At 32.0% G+C, this 7,873-nt stretch overlaps 1 non-coding gene across 1 annotated transcript; it reads right to left on the bottom strand.

The window, feature by feature from the left end:
- Positions 1-5,948: 5,948 nt before the first annotated feature.
- Positions 5,949-6,022, bottom strand: Trnas-acu. The gene has a single exon. It is a non-coding gene; the product is annotated as a tRNA-Ser (tRNA).
- Positions 6,023-7,873: the final 1,851 nt, after the last annotated feature.

Here is a 7,873-nt window from a genome sequence, read left to right as displayed (position 1 = left end):
ATCTGCGGCGCCATCTCACTAAAATAGTGGGGATTATTTGGGACTTGATATACTTAACCGCTTTTTCTTTATTGCCGTTCTTTTAATCAGGACCCGTCAATGGCGTGATATAGGTCTAGGTAATACTCGTAACTCTTTTCGAATAAGTGTCTTAGTGAGAAAATTAGAGCCGTTGTGAACCTCCTCTGTCTAAAACCACATTGGTATTCACCCATAACCTCTCACCCCAATTCATTAACCATCGATTAATTGCTATGGAGCAATTACAGAGTCTATAGTAATTAAAAGCATTAGATTTTGTACGTCTGTTCTTCTTTCGTGTAAATTTGGTCATCTCGTTAAACATTACAAATAATGTGTGGTGTTTACTGAACGTTTATTAATGATTATTTGGAGATCCTGCGGTCTGGTGTGACGTAGGTTTAGAAAAACATTTTTTTTATCGTGACAACGTTTCGGTCTTTATTGAGATCATCTTCAGCGCCTGGAATTTATAAACATTGTTTAAATTATACAAATACATGTACGATAACAAAAAATGAATTTCTATCATTATATAAATTCATTTTTTCTTATCGTTCCAACATTTCGATCTTTATTGAGATCATCTTCAGGGCCAGGAATGTATAAACATTGTTTACGTTATACAACTATTGTAGGATGTGAAAAAATTAATATATATAAAATGATAGAAAATACATTTTTTTCAAATCCTACATGTAGTTGTATAATGTAAACAATGTTTATAAATTCCAGGTCCTGAAGATGATTTCAATAAAGATCGAAACGTTTGCACGATAATTTTTTTTTTCTCTAACGTACATCACAACAGACCGCATCTCACGTTCTCGAAATAATCATTACAAATAATACTGCAAAATCTTGTTTATGTAATTGACTTTAATTATTACATATTTTTATTGTAGCAAAAAAACAAACTACTTGTTTTCAGTAAGTTGAGGAAATGGGGAAATAGTGAGTCTTGATATACTTAACCACTTTTTCTTTACTGCCGTTTTTTTAATCAGGACCCGTCAATGGCGTGATATAGGTTTAGGTAATACTCGTAACTCTTTTCGAATAAGTTTTTAGAATATAATATATTTAGCGTGTTTGTCTCTATAAAAATAAAAAAACACTAAAGCGAGTAAAAAAAAAATAATTCCTCACCGAACATAAGGATATATAAAATGAATTCATTTATCCTAATGGGATAAAAGAACGGGAAAATCGCGGAATAAATTTAAATTCGACCAGGCCAGTGAGTTGCAAATAAAACCCTCCCTGGGTGCCAAACTCCGTAATTTTCTGTTTGCCAGCTGCCGAGTTGGATCTGGACTAATTAGAGTGTTGAGAAAAAGGCGGTACTTGAAACAATGCAAGTCTCCCTCGACGCTCTTCAATCCCCGAGCAAAGCTTTCATCCGTCTTTGTACAACTTCGCTGTTCTTCACCCGCTTTTCACCTCGCACTTTAAATGCACGTATACAAAAATCAGGTATTTTCAGCGAAACGATGCCAATGTGAGGGAGATTTTTTGAAAAACTTTTCAAAATATACACCGTCGGTCCGTTTCCTCTACGAATTTTCCATCAGCGCATATAACACAAAAAAGTTAAAAATGGGTTCGGATGAATATGTGAGTTTACTATACCATGCTGGGCTGGAAAACTGTGTTTCGATTTTTTTATAAGTGGCCAGATAGTTTTATTTTATTTTTTATTTCCATCCCACAACCCACAAATAAGGTGCATTTGTGATGAACTAAATTAGCAATACAAAAACCGAATGGTGAACATACAGTTTTCAAAGCTTTGCGTTAGATAGATACATGATGGTGCCTTTGATTTTTCTACATTTATCATACATTCATGGACAGTGGGTGTATAAATTCCATAACCTGTGCAGTTGTTTTTTCTCTCCTAATTCGTGTTTCCTCCGACACTAATTTAATAGGCCGGAATATGAAAGGGAAAAACCTGATTGTAAAGGCATGCCTGCAGATTCCTAGTATAGCCAATCCTTCCGCCTCCTTTCTCACATTACCTCGCGTTTTTTTTCTTTTTTATTAACGTTCTTGCTAAATTGTTGTTATGTGTAATGTGGACACTTTTATTCAAACAGAAAAAATATTAATCGTGATGTTTGTATCGGTGGTGATGGGCTTATCGTTCGATGGTTGTTTGCATAAAAAAAACGACTTCGAATCTTGGCCGACGTTTCGATTTAATTTTAAATCTTTTTCAAGGCTGTCGCTTGATATCTAAGTGTCCTATTTTTTATTACGTTTGTTTTTTATTATGTTAACAATAAGTAAAACATAATAAAAAAAGAAGACACTTCGATAGCAAGAGACAGCCTTGAAAAAGATTTAAAATTAAATCGAAACGTCGGCCAAGATTCGAAGTGGTTTTTTTTATGCCAACAACCATCGACCGATAACCCCATCACCACCTATACAAACGTCACAATTATAATACAACGGACATCAAAAGTTACAGAAAAAATCTTGTAATGAAAATAAAATTTCTCGTACGTTTGCGATTTTATAATGTTTATTGCGTTAATTATGTTAGAATGAAAATGGAACTGATGAATGATACTGGGGTTCAATTTAATTCTGTTCAATTTTTTGTAATATCAACAGTATAGAAAATATTTTTGATATGTTCAATTTGTACAAAAGAGTCATTTATGTATACTTTGTTTTAATTTGTTATTTCCTAATAAAAGTAAAGTATCTTAATGTCTAAATATTTTCAATCCAGTGGTATCAAAAACATCTACTTTTATTCAAATAAATCTTAATTATACTCTGGTGATAACTGATATTTGATAAATTAAAATTTTATAGCTCATTAATGAAAAACACTTTTCTGGAAGCGGCATATCTGTCAACATTTACAGGACCAAGAAAATCCGACTTAATCTTTAGACAAGAAATTTTTAAATTTGTCAAAATTTATGTTCTAACTATGTTTATATTTAATTTGAATAAGGTTCAGACTAAATGTGAGATGTTTAGTGACCGTTAGTGAATGATTATTTGCACATCGTGAGATGCGGTCTGGTGTGATATTGGACACTTTCAACACGACACACAAGAATGACACAACTACGCAAAAAAAACACTTTGAGAACTGAAGATGATTTCAATAAAGATCGAAACGTTGGCACGATAAAGAAAATGTTTTTCTAAAACCTACTCACATCAGACCGCACCTCACGATCTCCAAATAATCAGTTCAGATTAAAGAGTAAGATGTATGGAACATTTTTTTACTCACGAATAATCTAGACCTCGGTATGGTCTGATGTAAAACAAATTCAATTGCTATCAACTTCGCTTTCGGACTTTTTTCTAAAGACATCATCAAAGGAAAAAGAATTTTAAATATGTCTACAAATTGACATAATTAAATTTTTATTAGGTGGTTTCGAATTTCTTTGCAGATATACTGAACTGGTTGGGATTGAGTCCATTAAACAAAATTAACATAAATATGTCAATTTGTAGATATATTTAAGTTCGTTTTGGTGTGATGATGACCTCAAAAATGGCTTGGTTTTAAGTAAAACCTCGTGTTTTTCCCCCAAAAAATTATAAATCAAGAAATATCTCCCTTATTATTTAGAGTTGGTAATTGGTGGTTTTTTAATGTTGTATTTCGTGTTGAAAATCAATCTCTGAAGTTTCACACATTTTTCTGAACCACTTCGTTTAAAAACAATAATAATTTTTGTATAAAAAAGTTGTGTTAATACTCTCCAAAGTAATAATTTATTTCTTGTAAAAATAACTGAATTTACATGTACCGAGAAAGAAAGAAAACAATATAAATTGCTATACTTTGTGGTTTGAGTACAGAAACTCTCAAGTTTAAAACATAATTTTTAAATGTATAGTACGTGCGTTTTGATAAATCTACACTTTGCTATAGTTTTTAACTCATTTATTTTAACTCTGATTTACAAAGTTAAAGTCTAACTGTATCAAATTGAATGGAAATTTATTCGGCTTTTTGCGATGTTGTTGTAGCATTAACTTTAAATGATATGGTTTTTTTTATGGAAAATCTCCCCCAAAACAAATTACAAAACAAGAAATATCACCCTTGTTATTTACTTTTACTATTTTAGTTTGTAAAAATCTTCTTGAGTTTGAGTTAAAAATCGATCTGTGAAGTTTTACATATTGTTTCAGAATCACACCGTTAAAAAAATTACTTTCTGGTTAAAAATGTTGTGTGCTTACTTTCCAAAATAATGATTTTCTTTTTGTAAAAATAACCGAATTTACAGGCACAGTATAAAGAATGAAATCAATATAAATTTATGTTTTTTACGATCAGCACTACCATTAAATTAATACTGCGCCCAGTTAAAAAAGTTACATATATAAACAAAATTAATTTATAAAAACTTTCTCAAACTCTATTTTCCGGGTATGTCCTCCCGTTTTCGTGGATTACCTGGATTATTCCAGGTCATTGTTGCATTTTCCTGTGTACCTTTTTGTTGTGATATGTATTTTCATCTTACTATTGATTTATTTTTATTATTTTATTTTCTAATCGGCACACTATATAGTGGAATACTTATGTTTTGACGAAATTCATCTGTGTTGTTTATTTTGTTAATAATATAGTATAATCCTGAAGGCCAAAGTAAAATGTTAATTAAAATAATCCAATAAAAAACTTAAAACACATAAATATCACCCTTATTATAGAGAATTTAAAAGGCGTGAACATAAACTTTCATGTTACAATAGACCTACAGAAACACTACCATAATGTTAACTTTGAGACAGTATTATCAAGTACGCTGTACAGGGGCTTAGGTTAGTTTTTATAACATTACACTGTCTTTTTTTATTTGTTAATTTAAAGTTTAAATTAAAAGCTAGCTAAAAACATTCACGATTTTCTTGAATAGCAAATTGTAATGAACGAATTTCCAAGTGAGCTGTAAAGTTTACGTTTTAATTAGAAAAGTGTTTCTGCAGATACAAAACGTTTTATTATCCAGCACGCCTCCGTTCTTAAACATTTTTAAACATTTATTTTAAAAATACTTTTTTTTAATATTTCCCACGACTACATAAATCATAAAGTTGGTTTTTGTTTTTCAGAAAAGCACCAGATGTTCTGCATTAATAACAACATTATCTTATTAAAATTACACCTAGACAATCTTTGGGAAAACAAATCCCGATTTTTTTTATTGCAGTTTGTTCGATCATTTGCATATTAGAGAGGCAATAAATTCCAGATAGCGGATGGAGGATGGATCTATTAGCGACCGGTGTGTGGCAGGTAATGACATCTCGTCGTTCATTATGCACGACTAATTGCCTAGCACGATTTCCCAGGGGGAAAGGGCACAAACAGAAAAGAGCTAATCGATCATGTAGAAAAAATAGACAAAATATCCATCAATGACTAAACTGGAACATAAAAATTATATCATTTTTAATAATAATAAAGTGAGAAATATTCAATATTTTGATGTATTAACGAACAACATTGTAGCTTCTGCAAGGACTTGGTTAGCGGATTATATCACTAATTGGCTTTGAGTTTGGCTTAAAAAACCAAATTTGGTTGTAATAGGAGCCCACTGAACAATACAAGACAAAAATAAATTTATTCGATGTACATTGAATACATTATTCTGAAGAATTAACAACGATTTGGCTGTGGGAGGAGGATTATTTCTGACTGTGAAATCCTGTTATCGAATTTGAACTTCGTGGACCAAACAGATTTTTAGTGGGTGTTGGCGATTATTGGTTTTTTTCCAATCTCCACCAATATTAATTCCATTAGTGAAGATTTACCTCGTTTTACTTATTCAATCCATTATATTTGGTGGTCCGACTGACCAAATAACTTCTTTCAATTAATTTATATTTATGTAAGGCATCGGTTGAAATGAAAAAGTGAGTGTCACGAGCGGGATTCGAACACACGACCTTCGGCTCAGTACGCCGCTACTCTAACCACTTGAGCTATCGTGACCTCTATCCACTCGGACACAAATTTCCCATGTCAATGTAATTTAATTATAAGTATTTTGTGACTTGGAGGAGTGTGATAGAAGTTATATTAGTACCTCATGTGATAATACTGCACGTCAAAAGAGATTGAAATAATGAGAGAGAGAGAGAATGAGAATGGCAAAACAGATAAAGAAAAATACTTAAAGGAAATGGAAGTAAAAAAATGAAAAAGAGAGAGACAGATAAACAAACAGACAAACGTAGAGACAGAGACATAGATCAATAAGTAGATAGATAGGTAGGTATAGAGAGAGAGCGAAATAGAGAGAGAGAGAGAGAGAGAGAGAGAGAGAGAGAGAGAGAGAGAGAGAGAGAGAGAGAGAGAGAGAGAGAATGAGAATGGCAAAACAGATAAAGAAAAATACTTAAAGGAAATGGAAGTAAAAAACTGAAAAAGAGAGACACAGATAAGCAAACAGACAAACGTACAGACAGAGACATAGATCAATAAGTAGATGGATATGTAGGTATAGAGAGAGAGCGAAATAGAGAGAGAGAGAGAGAGAAAGAGAGAGAGAAAGAGAGGGAGAGAGAGAGAGAGAGAGAGAGAGATAGAGTGTGAGAATGATACGTATAAATTAATATGTATAGTACCGTTTATATCTTGCATGGTAATATAAAATGTTTACATGTTAATTATATATACAAATTGAGAAACGTAAATAACGCATAATAATAATCTAACGTTTTGTAAAAGTTTAATTTAAAAATAAATTATGGATTAGTTATAATGAGAGGCGTTATAAATATTAACGCTTCCTTTTCTTTATGCATTTCTCTTTATTCAATTTTTACCGTTTTATATGCAGATTTATACACCGTTCTAAAAACCATTTTGATCTTTCTTGCTTGTTATTTACATAAGATTACACTACATAAATATTTTAATTAACAAGCAATCCTCAGCTTTACAAGTCTTGCTTTCCTCCGTTTTCTCTACTGGATGTTTTCATTGTGTAAGTTTTTGAAACGAGATTTTGGGACAATTAGGTAGTTGCGAGATGTATTAAAAGAATTAAACGTTCTAGCGAATTACATCTGTTAGGTTTCATAGTCCGATTGACCAAATAAATTATTTTTAATTAATTAAGGCATTAGTTGAGATAAAAAATCAGTGTCACGAGCGGGATTCGAAACCACGATCTTCGGCCAGATACGCCGCTGCTGTACCACTTGAGCTATCCTGACCTCGATCCACTCGACACTAACTTCCTATCTCAACCCCACCTTTTGAATTTTCCCTCCTTTTTGCCATTTTTCAAATGACGCGTAATTTATTCTCGACTACAAATGAAATGGCCACGTAAAGATTTAGTGAAGATATACTTCGTTTTACTAATTCAATCCATTATATTTCCTGGCCCGATTGACCAAATAACATAACTAATATTATGTGTTGTGTATGTACCTAAAAATACTGATGTGCTACTGTTTGAAAATCTAAGTCGATCGAATCTAAGCATTATTTACTTCATTATGGATGACTTTGATCTTCCAAAAAAGCTTCACTTCTGTCCCAACCAACTTATTTCGTTAGACCCTTGATAGGATATGTATATTTCAAAATATACTTCTAATTTTTATCTATCTCAGGCAATGGAATAACATCAATTATGATGATTATCTTTTAGGTTTTATATTTTCTAATGCAGTAGGCGGAAAATCAATGGTCCCAGGGAAAATCGCTCTCCCTGTGGACCTATTTCATCCACCTTTGGTATTCGAAGTATTTTTTGATTTTGATTCAGTACTGCAGCAACGAAACTTCACGCTATGTAGTTGTCAAAGAACTTTGAAGTTGTGAAAAAAT

This window comes from Cimex lectularius, unplaced genomic scaffold (genome assembly GCF_000648675.2).
Source record: "Cimex lectularius strain Harlan isolate CLEC.00 unplaced genomic scaffold, Clec_2.1 scaffold123, whole genome shotgun sequence".
NCBI lineage: Eukaryota > Metazoa > Arthropoda > Insecta > Hemiptera > Cimicidae > Cimex > Cimex lectularius.
The sequence above is the reverse complement of the archived record's forward strand: the minus strand, read 5'-3'. Positions and strand labels throughout refer to the sequence as shown.